The sequence below is a fragment of the Triturus cristatus genome, chromosome 4_2 (genome assembly GCF_964204655.1).
Source record: "Triturus cristatus chromosome 4_2, aTriCri1.1, whole genome shotgun sequence".
NCBI lineage: Eukaryota > Metazoa > Chordata > Amphibia > Caudata > Salamandridae > Triturus > Triturus cristatus.
The window spans coordinates 938,539,699-938,555,879 of NC_140586.1; the positions used below are offsets into that span (position 1 = coordinate 938,539,699).

The 16,181-nt window shown below is 49.2% G+C and overlaps 1 protein-coding gene across 1 annotated transcript in view; it reads left to right on the plus strand.

Annotated features, from left to right (window-relative positions):
- Positions 1 to 9,057: 9,057 nt before the first annotated feature.
- LOC146838985 (uncharacterized) overlaps positions 9,058 to 16,181 on the plus strand; it is a 71,212-nt gene continuing 64,088 nt past the window's right edge. Inside the window, exons 1-2 of the mRNA XM_085603012.1 lie at positions 9,058 to 9,262; positions 13,446 to 13,590. The gene's annotated coding sequence lies outside the window, so the exon portion shown is untranslated. The remainder of the gene's footprint in view (positions 9,263 to 13,445; positions 13,591 to 16,181) is intronic.

Sequence of the window (16,181 nt, forward strand, 5' to 3'; positions counted from 1 at the left end):
TCTGTGCTGTTTTTGCTCACACTATGAGGGGTATTTATTGTAGAAATGTTCACACACTGTAACACTTATTACCGATACTACGAGGATGCCTGTGTACATTGCACTGCATTTTCTCACACTGTAGGCACTGCTAACAGAAGAGGAAACTTCTAGATTGCGCTACTTTTACTTCACTCCGAGGCAGCATTTGCTGAAGACTTAATCTGTGTATCGGGCACTGCTTTTTCCCATGAAGGTAAATAGAAGTTAGCACATGGATAATGTTAAGCTATGCTAAGGGTATTTGTAGAGCGCACTATCCCCAGGGAGGGTGCCCTGGCATAGACACATGGATAATGTTAAGCTATGCTGAGGGTATTTGTAGAGCGCACTATCACCCTGGAGGGTGTCCTGGCATAGACACATGGATAATGTTAAGTTATGCTAAGGGTATTTGTAGAGCGCACTTTCACCCGGGAGGGTGTCCTGGCCTAGACGCATGGATAATGTTAAGTTATGCTAAGGGTATTTGTAGAGCGCACTATCCCCAGGGAGGGTGTCCTGCATAGACGCATGGATAATGTTAAGCTATGCTGAGGGTATTTGTAGAGCGCACTATCACCCGGGAGGGTGTCCTGCATAAACACATGGATAATGTTAAGCTATGCTGAGGGTATTTGTAGAGCGCACTATCACCCGGGAGGGTGTCCTGCATAGACGCATGGATAATGTTAAGCTATGCTAAGGGTATTTGTAGAGCGCACTATCCCCAGGGAGGGTGTCCTGCATAGACGCATGGATAATGTTAAGTTATGCTAAGGGTATTTGTAGAGCGCACTATCCCCAGGGAGGGTGCCCTGACATAGACACATGGATAATGTTAAGCTATGCTGAGGGTATTTGTAGAGCGCACTATCACCCAGGAGGGTGTCCTGCATAGACGCATGGATAATGTTAAGTTATGCTAAGGGTATTTGTAGAGTGCACTATTACCCGGGAGAGTGTCCTGGCACTGTGCAGGTTTGGAAGTCTAGCCTCGAAGGCGGCGTCATTTGAAGAGCCAGGTCTTCAACTTCTTGCATAACTCAAGAAGTGAGAAGGAGGCTCTGATGTGTTGAGGGAGGTCGCTTCATGGTTTTGGTGGGATTTATGAGAAGGTTTGGTCTCTGGATCTGTTTATGTGCATGCATGGGATGTGTGTGTGTATAAGTCAGGCTAAGCGAGGGGCCTGGAGGGTTAATGGAAGGAGATGTGATTGTTAAGGTAGGCAAGACCTTGTGTTGTGCCTTGAATATGTGGGTGAGAAGTTTGAACTCTGTGCGTGTGTGTCTGGATCCAGTGGAGCTCTCGCAGGTGTCGTGTGATGTGTGTTCTTCGTGGGAGTTTGAGGATGAGCCTCTTCACAGTTTTTTTTGGTTTGCCACCTTAGTGAGCTCTTCAATTATTCCTGTGTAGAGATAGTTCCTATAGTCCAGTCTGCTTGTGGTGAGTGTGTGGATCACAGACTTCTGGTGTTGCTCGGAGCCATTAGAAGATTTTCTTCACAATCTTAAGGGTCCAGAAGCAGTGACGGCTTTGACCTGTGCAGACATGTCCAGCTTGTCAGTGAAGGTCCCTATGTTTGTGATGTGCAAGCTGGGGAGTGGGAGTAGGTCATAGGTCGGCTGGCCACCATGTGGAGTCCCACGGACAGGTGTTATTTTAAGATATCAATACTTCTGTCTTGTTAGATAGTTGGACTTCAACTAGGTGGCTACTCCTGTAATGCAGGTGGTGAATTTGTTACTGCGTGTCGTCGGCTTAGGAGAGGATGTTGATGTAGTGGGAACGGATGATGTTGGCCAGTGGGGTAATTTTATTTTTGTTATTAGATTCTATTGGATTTTCTTAAACTGTACAGTTATGGCAGTAGCAGTGTATATTAGAGAATGGTACTAGTATGTCAGAAATTAATAAGGTATCATATCTAGGCACAAGCAATACCCAACAGTCCCACCCTCCCACTACCCAAGAGACAGTACATTTCTCTGCAGTTGAAAAAGCATAACAGTATTCATGTGCACTAAAGCACGGGACGGGGCAGTGGGTAAAGATTTCTCACCTCAAATGGTATCATCTCACGGGCACTACCAGGCATCCGATAAGGATAAGAGGGTGCTTCATGTCTCAGTGTGGAGTTAATCTTTGTGACCTCGCAGGTGTAGTAATAAGGGTGTCAGGCTCTCCAACGGTAAAACTATCCATGAGGGTCTCCCAAGCTCGGACTGATGCTATTGTTCCTATCCCTTGTCTGACTTCTCTCAGGAGTAATCTCCCTTCACAACCCACCCACTTCTCCATCTCCTTCCTCCATGTGGGTTCGAGGCCCCCCCAGTGGCTTCCAATTTCTGATAATCTCACATTTGGCCTGGACAAATGCCAAGTCTTGAAACTTGCTCTTACCTTTTGTCTTGGGTGTATGGGAAACATCCCAGGAGGCAATGACCCGGGAGTAAGGAATTTCTCTCTCAATGGCTGCTCCAATCATAGTTATGACCTCCCCGCAAAAGGCACGGAGTGAGGGTCATGACCAGAACATATGGAGAATATGACTTCCCCTTTTCCCACATCTAGGACAGGCCGCATTGGCTAGATGGAAATGTCTACCCATCCCCTCCGGGGTGAGGTATGACCTATGGAGGACAAAATAATTGATTAATTTAAAGCGTTTACTTCTGCAGACTTTGGGCGTTGTCTCCAGGATAGTGTCCCATGTCTTAGCAGCAATGGGGACTCCTAGATCCTCCTCCCACTGTGATCGTGATTGTTCTAATGGCTGCTTGAGATCTTTTCGCAATTCTCCATATAGGCACGAGTCCGTTTAGTAGATAGTGCTACATATTGGCAAGAATTTAGCGGAGGAGGCTCTCAAGAGTCGGTACCCCAGCGTTTCCTAAGTACTCTGGCAAGCACTCTGTGTAGGAGAAAATGTCCTCGCTGTAGATTGAATTCTGCTGGGAGCTCTTCAGAGGGAAGCAACTCAGAATCTCTAAAGAGGTTCCCCACCCGCATCGCCCCTGCTTTAGCTCAGATGTCAAGACCTCCCCAGCTACCACCATGGGACAGTTCTATCAGTAGCGTCAACTCTGGAGAACATGGTATTTTGGTATGCGGTACAGTGGCCTGATTCAAGGCTTATATGAAAGTGACTGTGTGGATGGAGTCGTTCAGTAGAGGAGTAAAGACTTCGCTGATAGGGGGAATCTTGTTCCAAAAGAAGTCCAAGAGATCATTAAAGGAGTCTTGTGAGAGGGTGATGTTGCTGGTGGCGGCTGTAGGTGCTGTGAATTCTCTGATGATGGAGATGGTTTTCTTTGCTGCTGCTATTGCCGACTTCGATGTGGTCTGTGAGAGCTGTTTGCTTGGCAGTCTGAGTTTGTTGATTGTTGTGTCTCAGGAGGGATTAGAAGACGTTGTTGTCTGAGATGTTTTGGCTCGTTCTCCACTTGCATTCCAGTTACTTGCAATGCTTCTTCCCCATCCTGAGTTCTTCTGTGTAGCAGCTGGCCTGTGTTCGTTATTTGATGTTTTGCTTTGCTTGAAGGGTGCCAGGGTGTTGAAGCAGGCAGTGATCCATTAGTTGAAGTTCTTGATATCTCCCTTTAGGTTGCTAGTTTGCTTAGGGCGGCGTGCAGAGAGGGTGGAGCCCAGTCCTTCTGTGAGATGTTCTTCCAGCAGCAGTGGGCCTGTTCCGCGGTGGTGGGGCTCCTGAGGTCCAGGATGGTGATGTTAATCTGATGAGGGACTTTTCAGACCAAGTGATAGGCATTGGCTTGTTTACCGTGACGTTGGTTTGTTCACCGTGATGTTGCTCACTGTGGGGAAGATAGGGTCCGGGAGGTGTCCATCGGTGTGGGTGGGTCCGGTAATGTGCTGAGTAATGTTGAGAATGTCAAGGCTTTCAAGTTCCTATAAATAGGAGGATGTGATCAATAATTCTTTTATAAAACACTCCTATTAAAACACGCACAAAGGATTAAAATGGTTAAAAAGTGTGTATGTACATTTATATACTGGTTCATCCGGCCACTGGGTAATTGATGATGAAGCGGCTAGTTACCTCCGTAAGAGGAAACAATACTGACTTAGACCAGTTTATGGTGTTGCCGGCAAGACTGCTAAAGCATATGATTTTGCGGATCACTTGTGATGTGGTAAGCTGAGGATCTCACAGGTAGAGAGCAAAACCATCCTCATACATAGAACCTAGGACGCTTCTACCATATAAGGCGAGACCTCTTTGTGAGTTTTGTTGATGTAGTCGGGCCGCCAGTGGCTCCATGGCAATGGAAAAAAGAATAGGTGACAGGATAGCCCTGTCTGGTGCCTCTGGCCACAGGGAATCAGGCTTCATTTTGCCATTGATGCGCAATATGGCGCATGGTGATGTATACAAGAATTTAATCCAGCTGACGAATCAAGGACTGAGCCCATATCGCTGCAGTTGCTGCAACTAGAAGAGCCATTCTAAAGACTCAAAGTCCTTGGTGGGGTGAAGTAGGATTGACACCGCCTTAAGCTGAGAATTGATGGAATGCACAAGTGCGAACATCGTGCATACATTGTGTGATGCATTCCACCCAGATACAAACCCTGACTAGTCCGGGTGGACTGTCCAGTATCAGAGGTTTTAGGCGGGTGGTGAGAAGTTTGGAAAGTATTTTATTGTCAACATTGATCATTGAAAGTGGGCGGGAGAAGTGACATTGATCTGGTGGCTTCCTAGGTTTCAGGATGGACACTATTACAGATTTACGTATAGTAGGGGGGGCTTCCAACATGGAGAGCTTCATCATAAACTGCTAGCAAGTGGGGGGGACAATGATCTGAGCATATTCCTTATATAGGAAACAGTGAGTCCAACTAGCCCCGGGACTTGTCACCAGGCATGCTCTGGATCGTCTTTACAATATCCTTCACCGTGAAGGGAACATCGAGATACTGCTGATGGATGTTTTTGAGCCAAAGCATTTGGATAGACTCGAGTTACTGCTCCAGCAGCAGTGGGTCATAGTCAATCGTTAAAATATAGAAGGTGTATCACTATCAAAGGAGAGAGAGAGGACTAGGTAGCTAGTCCGTATCCCTGGGGTTTATATGTGAGATCAAAAAGGACAAGCCTATTTGTGAATTTACATAGACTCAAGACTGTAAGGCAGGGTACAAACCATTTTGTTTGTTCATGAAGCCCTCACCCACCAACCTAGTTGGTGGCATGCTTCATCATCGGGCCCACCCAGTGACACCGAGTGTGTCCCGGGTGTGCTTCGACGCCTGGATACAGCGGAGCAGGTATGTATCTGAGTGTGCAGTGTAGTGACATGAAGGTGACGATTTAAAAGCTATGCAGGGATCCCAGTACCTGAGGGTAAATTATATTTTAATAACTGGGTCACTGCTAGCATTAAAAAAGGCTGTTGGATGTTATAGGAATGTTAATTAGGGTTTCCTACATCCAGGTATGGTCTACATGTTTCAGCCAGGCCTTTACGATTAAAACTGACTTTCCTCAGGACCAAAGTGTGTAGGTGCAAATTACTTAGATTTAAGTGATTATGTAATTTTGAGAAATGTGTAGCACTCGCTAAGGTGCTTTACATGTGAGAGGGGGATTCCCTCTTAGAGCATTACTGGACATACAACAAGTATGAGGAGCCAGCCTCAGCTTCGAAGCGCGGAAGAAAGTATACACAAACACACACACACACAGCTTGGGTGCTGGCAAAAGACCCCGTCGGTCCTTACTTATTATATATCCTGTGGCCACGCCTTGCCTGAGGATTTTACAGGGTGTCATTTCCGTGTCACTCCAGTACTGCAAGGGCAGTGCTGGGATCTTTACATACCTCGCCAACTTGGCGTTGACTCTCTTCCTGGCTTCCAGCAGACAAAGTCTCTGAATCTTTGGCTTGGCAATGGATTTGACCTCAATTCGTAACACTGAGGGTGGGAGTGGCTGCTCCTCTCTCCAGGCCCTGGCTCATGGTGGGGGTCTGTTCAGCGCTTTCAGTGGTACTTAACGGCTCAGGTGTGGAGGGGTTCAAGGGACTTCTCCTTGGTTCAAGCTGTGGGCCCTGAATGTCCCAAGTGACGCCTTGGACTTCTGATTGGGTTGCTTCTTGGGTGGGGCAGTCTACTCTTCGGAACCATGATACATTCCTTGTGACGACCTCATGCCCTCTTTTGGTGGTAGCCATGGTTCCACTCGAGTGGGAGGCTGCCCATATACCTGGTTCAAACGGCATCCAGAGCTTCCATCCCAACTGTCGGTCTTTTACTAACACAAGGACCCCTGGTAGGAGCTGTCGAGATTTAGCGCACCTCTTCAGGCTGGCATGTTAGTTGGTTCGGGTGCGCCTGGCTTCGGGCTCTGTTGGCTCATATGGGGTTAATGTCCACTGGCTGGAGACAGGGATAGTGTCTTGCCGATGTCCGTTCAGCATCAGGGAACACAGGGACCGCTGCGTGGTGCAGTGGGGTGGTCCTCAGTACTCACGCAGCAAGTGGTGCAAGTTGAGTTCAGGGGTAGTGCCTTCAGCCACCACAATCTGGAGAGCTTTGTTTAATGTACGCATAGAGCGTTCTGCCTCGCCATTAGCTTGCAGCCACAGGGGTGTGACATGGCGATGCTTGATGCCGAGGGTTACGAGCAGATCTTTGAAGTCAGATCCTTGAAATGGTGGCCCATTGTCCGTTTTAATCTATTGGGGGAGTCCCAGTAGGGCAAATGTTTCTCAAGCATTGGGGCAAGGCTGTAGAAGGCTGTTGACTATCACAGTGACTATGGGGTATTTAGAGTAGCTATCGATTAACACAGCAGTGATCTGTCCATCTGGGAAGCTCCTGAAGTCGAGGCTAATTTGGGACCATGGGGCTGTACACAGTTCCTCCGTGATGATCTGGGCTGGGTCCCCTTGAGTTTTTGTGAGTTGGCACGAGGGGCACTGATGTACAAAGTCATCTACTGCAGCTTCCAGCCCTGGGAACCAGACTTTCTCCCTCATCCGGGATTTCATCTAGACGGTACCTTGGTGGCCTCCGTGTACTAAGGTCGTCACATGGAACTGCAGACTCTCAGGAATTATACTGCGCCCTCTGCGCAATATGAGCCTATCTGCTGTGGCACTCAAGTCATCACGCACCCGCCCCCTCCATATCTTCCTGAGGCATTCTATATCTGGGCCATGCCAGTTATTGGCATCTGTTAGGAAGTTCTGCCACAAGCATTGCTGAAGGGCTTCCATGATCTTAATCATGACGGGATCAGACTTGGTGGCTTCTGTGATAGTGAGTGCCTGTGGGCATGCTCCATGAGACAACATGGTTATGTACTCTTCCGTGGTGTGAGTGTTGTCATTGTTCTTGTCCGCCTGGACTGGTGGGTGACGGGAGAGAAAACAGCTAGTTTTTTTTTATCTTGCCGGTAAACTACTTGCATCTGGTAATGCTGTAGTTAGATCACCCACTGTTCAATCCATGACGGAGAGTGTGGCCCTGTACCTCGAAACAGGAGGACGAGTGGTTGGTGGTCGGTGACCACTTGGTATGGCTGCACACTGAGGGAGAGGTGGAAGTGGCCACCCTCCCACTTGATGGCTAGCGCTTCTCGTTCTATCTGGGAGTATCGCGCCTCAGTTGGCTGAGGTCTTTACAGGCAAAGGCGAGGGGTGCCCACTTGCCTGGCTCTATTTCTTGGGTGATTACTGTGCTGAGTAAGGCTTCCTTGATGTTCTGGAAGGCCTCCTCCTTGCTGTGGCCCCATTTCCAGGGTGCGTCTTTCTCAGTCAAGGATCATAGAGCATCGGTCATGGTTGTCAGGTTTGGGATGAACCGACCACAGTACGTGGCCATTCCTAGGAAGCTGCGCACCTCTGATACCGTAGTGTGGGCTGGTGCCTGCTTGATGGCTTGAGACTTGCGAGGGTCTACCTGAACACCTTGGTTAAACACATAACCAAAGAATTCGATTAAATTCTGGAAGAAAGAGCATTTATGGAGATTAACTCCATGGTCAGAATGCCGCTCGAAGGTGACTGTGATGTTCTTTGGTAGTGGTTGAATGAATTAATATATCATTGCTTACATTCATCACATCTTGCAAGCCAGACTGGGTTTCTCTAATTGCCCCCTGGAATACCTCTGCTGCTGAGGAAATTCCAAAGTTTAGTTGCTTGTACCAGTGTAGCCCTAGGTGTGTCGAGAAGGAGGTAATATAGCAGCTCTCCTCTTCCAACATCAGTTGGTTGTACCCTGCGTTGAGGTATAGCTTAGAGAACTACCTTGAGCCATTAAGGTCAGCAATGATATCGTCCATCGTGGGTGTTATGTGACTCTCCCGCTTGATGGCTTGATTGGGGAGGCGCTTGTCTATACACAGCCACACTTGCTGGTTGCATCAGCTTTTCGGCGATCACCATGGGGGACACTCACGGTGTTGGTCCGAGACTTTCTCAATCATGCCTTGTGATTTTAGCTTGCAGAGTTCTTGCTCAACCAGGGGTCTTTGGTGGAAGGGTATGCGCCGGTGCCGAAGAGCTACCAGCTTTATGGACTTATCGATGTGCAGCTTGATGGGAGGAGCTTTTAGACACCCGAGGCCGATGAAGGAAGTGCCTCAAATCTCATCAGTTTGGAAGGCTTTTACTATGTGCACGAAAAATACTAGGCACAAGTCCTCTGCGGTGAAGCTTATGACAAAGGTATCGGCTTCCCTATTGACGATGTGAAAGGTGTTTGTGACTTCCTGGCAGTCTGCTTTTATTTGAATGGGCATCTTCCCTTTGAGCGGCAATGGTGTCCCTGTACTTGAACTGTCTGACCCTTAAAAACATTCACGTCTGTGACAACTGAAATCCCAGGTCTTTACAGGTATAAAGGCTTGTTTGTTTGAAATGTATTCCCTGCTGGAGCCTGGAGGCGGCGGTTCCGTCAGTGGCCACCAGAGGGCGCTAATAGCCTGCTGATGAAACCCACTAAGCAGCACATTGCATGAAAGGTGAGAATGGTTTCCTCTTCCGGGTCAGCGGCGGCAGAGACAGCACCAGCAGCGGTGGTGATATCACTTCCAGCCTCTTCTGGTGTGTTCAGTCTACTGCAGAGGAGGAAGGACCCCTGTCTGGTGGGCAGTTACCTTCATCTCCAGACCCTCACAGCCCCCCCCCAGACCCCAGATCTGCTCCTCACCCCCCACCCCAGCCCCAGGGGAGGAGAGCGCCTGGACATGTCTGCACAGGTTTCTGCTCAGGTAGGAGATTGTCAGCCCCTTCTGCTGTGTTTGTAGACATAGGCTGAATAATCCTGGAGGGAATCTCTGCAGGAGCGGGGATGAGCTGGGCTCTTCTATCCGGGGGCCTTTACTTCTGAGGGGATCTGTGCACTGCACTGCATTTTACTGCACTGTGAGGAGTCTGCATCTGTGCACTGCATCTTACTGCACTGTGAGGAGTTTGCATCTGTGCACTGCATCTTACTGCACTGAGAGGAGTCTATGCACACTGCACTTCTCCTTCCTGCAATATAAGGAATCAGTCCACCCAGCACAGCATCTTACTGCACCTACGAATCTGTGTACACTGCACTGTTAGGAATCTGTGCAAACTGCACTGCATCTTACTGCATTATGAGGAATCTGTACATACTGCACTGCATCTTACTGCACTGAGGAATCTGTGTACTCTGCACTTCATCTTACTGCACTGTGAGGAATCTGTGCTCACTGCGCCTCACTGCACTACGAGGAATCTGTGTACACTGGATTGCTGTCTACTGCACTATGATAAATCTGCATTGCACTGCATCTTACTATACTGTGAGAAGTCTGTGCCACTACACTGCCGTTTCCTGCACTGTGAGGTATCTGTGCATGCTGCACTGGATCTTATTGCACTGTGAGGAATCTGTACACACCCTGTGCTCTGCTCTCGCTGTTAATTTGTTGACTTGGCTACCCCTGCCCCTATGTTCGAAGCATGTCCCCCAGGCAGTTGACCTCAAGGCTACCCGTGCTGCCCAGCGCCCTTTTTCTCCCATTGTCCAGTTTCCATCTCTCAGACTAGGCAGAAGCTTCAATCATTGCAATAGTTTCCTGTGCCTTAGGTTGGCTTATGGCATTATCCGCTACAGAGGTTGTGTGCCTGCTGCAGGGATTGTGTGTGTGTGCACAGACTTTGGTGTGCCATGTAGGAGGCCCGTCAAGCAGTGGAAGGTATGTGTCTGTGTTCTTAAAGTATCTCTGTAAGGGTGTGTGTGTGTAGGTTGGATGTGTGTGCATGTGGACAGGGCAGGGTTGTCTTTGCAGGTTGTGTGTGTGTCTGTATGAGGCGTGTCTGCAGTGTGTCTATTTGCAGGGTTCCTGTCTTAGCAGATGTTGGTGGGGCTGTCAGTCACTCTTCCTGGCCTCTCTTCTCTGTACAGAGATCTTTAGGATCACTGGCTGAAAAGAAGGTCTGCGCTGTGCAGAATAGTCTGGTACTACTCGGCACACAGCAGACGTCTGAGCAACGTCACGTGAAGTTCTAGTTCTTCCCCATAGTTTGAAGAAGTCTGAGTGAGACTTCGGCCTAACCTCCAAATGTGTGAGTGCCCGAAGCACCCAGGATCAATTTTTTGTGACAATGCTACAAAGGGTTGCTGCACTCTCTCATCATGCGTTAAAGAGGATTGTACTATGATATAGGAGCCTATGTGGAGGAGTCCAAGAGACTCTTAAAGTCATTCTGCTCTGCTTCTCGCTTCATCAGGAAGGGGAAAACAAGATGAGTGAGCAGAAAAAGCAAGAAGAGGAAAGAGAAGAGAAGTATGAGCGATACAGAGTGAAAAACACAAAGGGTAAAGTAAATTGTAGCTATCATCCAAAATAAGAAAGAAATAGGTTTGAAGGGGAGGGATCCAGAGTTCAAAAAGAAGAGCAGAAAAAGAAATGGAATTAACATTATTTATAAATTGTAAAAAGTTTAAATATATGTTGTGAGCTAAAAATGAGATTTAAGTGCCATGTGAATGTGATTCTTCAAGAGTTATAGATGTAATTTGCTGTTGAGTGGTACCAATACTTGAACCACGTTTAGTGCTATGAATCTGGGATTTAATTCCAGTCCCCAAACAGTGTAAATGCACCATCTGGAGGGATCCATGTATTTTCCTGCGGGTTACCAATTTCAACTCTAGTGAGATAGCTAGGGATCCCAGGTTCCAACCGTCCTCCTGTACAAGTGAGTTCATGCTCAGACTGCAAAGATCTGTTACCTTTGCATCACAAGTACCAATACTAATACATTTTTAATAAAAATTTAATTAAAAAGTACTCCACCAATTTTGCACCCAAGACCACCTCAAGCTGTCCAAACTCTAGACATGTTTTTACTTTTAAAAAAGAGCTATAAATGTGTTCTATGTCCAGCTTATAATTAGGTAGTAAGTTGGACAAGTGGATTTCTTTAAAGGGCAAGCTGATTCCTGTATCAATCTTCCCTTAAAACAAGGAGATTTTAAAAATAATTTCACACCCCTGTAAGGGGTATTTACAGACCTGTACAGTGCACTGATTATCACTCACAGTAAGATGGTGTTTAGAGTTTAAGAAATGTGTGCACTTTCACACTCTGTACCACTTATTACTGGCACTCTGAGTGGTTTTAAATAAATGAGGGAGTCTGTGACCCTTGCTCTGTGTTGTACTCTTGCTGTATGCAGAGCTAGCTGAAGAGGAAACCTCTACACTGCATTACTTTTTACTTCGCTGCAGACTTAATCTGTGCACCTGGCACTGATTTTTACCACAACGGGGGAAAACAAGTAGGCAATGGATAATGTTATGTTAAGTGTATTTGTAGAGCACACTATCACCAGGGAAGGTGTCCTGGAGCTGTGCAGGTGTGGCAGTCTAGCCTCGAGGGCAGAGTCATTTGAAGAGCCAGGTCTTCAGCTTCTTGCTTAACTCAAGAAGCGTGGAAGAGGCCCTGATGTGTTGAGGGAAGTCGTTCCATGCTTTAGGAGCGATGTATGAGTAGGTGTGGCCTCCGTATCTGTTTCTGTGTATGTCTGTGATGTGTCCGAGTATGAGAATGGCTGAGCGGGAGTGCCTAGGGTGTTGACAGAAGTAGTTGCGGTTGTTAATGTAATCAGGGCCTTTTTGTGTAGTGACTTGAATGTGTGGGTGATTACTTTGAACTGTGGGTGCTTATGTATCTGGAGCCAGTGGAGTCCCCTCAGGTGTGGTGGGATATGTGTTCTGAGTGAGAGGTTGAGGATGAGTCTGACAGCTGGGTTCTGGGTGGTTTGCAGCCTTCTGGTGTGCTGTTTGATGATTTCTGCATAGAGAGAGTTCTCGTTGTCCAGACTACTGGTGATCAGTGCGTGGATGACGGGCTTCTGGTGTTGCTTGGGAGTCATTTTAAGATTTTCTTCAGCATTTTCAGCAGTGACAACGTTGGCCTGGGCGGACATGTCCAGGTTTTTGTCGATAATGATCCCTAGGTTACTGGTGTGCAAGCTGGGAGTGGGAGTAGGTCCTAGAGTGGCTGGCCATCAGGTGGAGTCCCATGGACAGGTGTTGTTTTCAAAGATGAACACATCTGTCTTCTCACTGTTGAGTTTGAAACAGTTGGATTTCATCCATGTCATGCAGGCGGTAAACGTGTTCCTTGTGTTGTGGGTTTTATTCAGAGAGGGCAGTATTAGTTGCATGTCGTCAGTGTAGAAGAGGATGGTGATGTATTAGGTATGGATGACGTTGGCCAGTGGGGTTATGCAAGTTTTGAAGAGGGTCCGACTGAGAGATGAACCTTGAGGTGCTCCGCAGATGAGATTTCTGGTTTCCAAGGACTATGATGTCAGGTTGACTGTCTGAGTTCTTTTTGTCAGGAAGAAGCAGATCTATCAAAAAATACAGGCCCTTTAATCCCAATCTCTTTAAGGTGTCTTGACTCTTCAGTCATGAGGTCCAGGAGGCGTCGATGACAACCAGGAGCTGGATTCAGCGTGTCCCACGAAGATCAGAGGCCTACCTCGTCCCGAGTGACCGTGGGCTCCTGGTGAGTGAATCCTCCCGATCCCTTGCCGGCTGGCTTGTGGGTCCCCAGAAGACCTTTCTACAGTTTCAAAGGGCTCCCCTGGTTGCTCCAGGCCTGCCCTGACTTACCCTCGCTGGGTGAGTCCCTCAGACCTTGCTGAATTTTTACACTTTCCTCGAGACTTGCTGTTACCAAGGCTTGTTGGCTCCAATCTGGTCACCGACACCGCAGTAAGCTGCAGACTTCGTGGGACACGCTGTATCCAGCTCCTGGTTGTCATCGACGCCTCCTGGACCTCGTGGATGAAGAGTCAAGACACCCGTGATCCCCTGCAATCACCCGATGACTGTGGGCATCCAGCTTCCTTGCCCCGGTTCACTGCCAAGTGACTTTGAACACTGTCTCCTCTGCTTTCAGGTCTTCCTTGTTCTGAATCCACCCTTGGATTCCACCGGACACTTCTCCTGTCTTCACAAGCAGCAAGTCTTCTTTGGCTCCCATTGAAAACGACGCCGCGACCCGACACCAAAAGACACCTAAGCACCCAGCTTCCCTGGGTGAGGTAACTCCAGCACTACGGTGCTCCTGTGTGTGTTGGCTCTAGAACTTCTTACCCTGTAAGTGACTTGCTTGTAGACGCTCTCGAAGTATCCTAAAACTTGCTCCATTGAAGTCAATTAGGATCCGCTGATGTGTTCTCAGGCAGAGGCATCCCCTCACATGGAAATCAAGCACCCTGCCCTCAGGATTGATCGGGCCTGACTTAGGGGTGAGTGATAGGTTTATATGTATGTGTTGGTAGAGATATAGTGAACCTATATCTCAGTGAGGAGTGCTAACACTACCTCACCCAGGCTGCAGTAGCAGGCCTGTGGTGTCAGATTTAGTCTGCTTCCCAGGGGTGGCATAATACATGCTTCAGCCCATGGTAGGCCTGTGAAGTACCTATACCCTTGGTACCTAAGGTACCATATACTAGGGGCTCATAAGGTACCACAGTATCCAATCACTAGTGCATCTAATATGCACTCCAAGTTGTTTAGAGAGAATAGAGAGGCTGGGGCCCTGATTAGCCGGGTCTCAGCCAGACTATAGCCAGAAACCAGTGTTAACATCAGAAAAAAAGTGGGGGCAACATAAGTGCAGATCCTACTCTCCTACAGTAATTTTCCCAATTTGCTCTCTTATTTCTTTCTTGCACTGCCAACTGTCCCCCTGCCCTATTTTTATCAATGGCTATTTATTCATTTTGGTACAATATCTCTGTGTCAGACTGGTCCTCAACCTGTCAAGACACCACCACATCTCCCTGCACCTGCGCACACTCCACTGGCTCCCCATCGAGGCTAGAATCACCTTCAAGATTCTCACCCATGCACACACGGCACTCCACCTCACCGGACCAGCATACCTGAACAGCAGACTCAAATTCCACACTCCCCAAAGGACCCTACAATCAGCCCAGCTCTCCTACGCCATGGTCCCCCGCACCAGAAAGACCTGATCGGGAGGCCGCTTCTTCTCCTTCCTCGCAGATAGAGCCTGGAACGCCCTTCCGCTTCACCACAGACAGACATTATCGCTCTCCACCTTCGCAAGAAACCTCAAAACCTCAAAACCTGCCTCCTCGACAGACCCCCCTCCTTTATGGACTGGAACCTGAACCCCCCCTGTCCCCAGCGCCTTGAGACCCTCAAGGGTGAGTAGTTGCGCTTAACAAACGCCTGATTGATTGATTTAAGCGGTATCTCAGGGCCAGTGCTAGGTATAGCAATGTGAGCACAATACACTATAAAGAGCGTTGTCATTGTAACGGCAGCAGTGGGGGTGAATATTGCTAGTAGCACTCATGGCCATATGCTCTCATTATTCTGAAAGTCTTGAGGCATTGTTCCAGCCGTTGGTACGTGTGGCTAGTGTGACTTGTTGGAAGAATGTCTTATCTTCTGCTGTACTTTCACTCTTTTCAAAAGTCTGCTGAGGAATAATGCAGAGCCTCAGTGTAGGAAATGGGACCCCCGGCCGGCCGGGGCTTGCGCCACAGCCAGTCAGAGACCACCACTCCTATGAAAGGTCGACCCCTGCTCGCCCTCTAGGCAACGCGGCGCGGGCAGCCAGGCCTATCTCGGAGGACGTGTGAAGCATTTGCGCACGCACCCACCAACAACAACCTCCCGGGCCTCCCACAAAGGAACTCCACACCAAGTATATATATATGAAAAATAGATTCTGTATTAAGCAGGACACATAGGAACACACATCGTACAAGGTGCCAGGGGCACGGGTAGGGGCTTCGGGGAAGAAGGTACAGCACAGGGCCAAGGGACCACGCCCAGGAATCACATAGGGGACATCTGGTATTCAAGGGGGGAAAATAGGACAAGGTACACAACAACAGGAGCACCCGTAGAGGTGCAACACAGAATACGTGTAGGGATCACATTAGACCTGGTCCATGGCAATCCACAGGCCAGCGGGCCTTTCTGGGGCAAGGTGCCCAAGTGTCTCGATGTTCATGGCAGGGAGCCCGGGGCAAAGCTAAACGTAGCAGTGGCCCACTAAGTGCTGGGCCACTGAGGGACCCCGTGGGAGCCTTACCGGCCCTGGGGAAAAGGGTGCCAACGGGTGGGGCCACTCGGGCTCTGGGGGCAATGATACGGTGGAGCCTCTTGGGCTCTGGGGGCAATGCCACAGGTGGAGCCTCGCAGGGCTCAGACCATTGGGGGGGGGCACGCGGAGTCCCTCTCGGGGGACTGGGCTTCGTGGGAGGCCTCCTGGGCCTCGGGCACAACCGGAGATTCACTCGAGGGGGGCGGACACCGACAACGTGTCCCGACGCCCCTCCTCCCTGGGGCTCGCAGCAGCACTCACCGGTTTTGGTGCGCCGGTCTCCTTCGCTGCGCCAGCCTTCTCCTTGTGCTCCGGGGCTCTCTCTCTCTCGGGAGCCCCGGGGAAGGTCAGCAGCTTCACGGGGGTATCGCAGGGGCGCGGAGTGAGCTCCCGCCGCTCCTGCTACGTCGTTTTCCTTCGGCCGGCCTCTCCTCCTTCTCCCGGGCCGGCAGCCAATCACGGCGCGGCCTGGGGGATGACGCCAGTGGGGAATCCCGGGCCGGCAGCCAATACCAGCGCGGCCCGGGGATGACGTCACTAGGG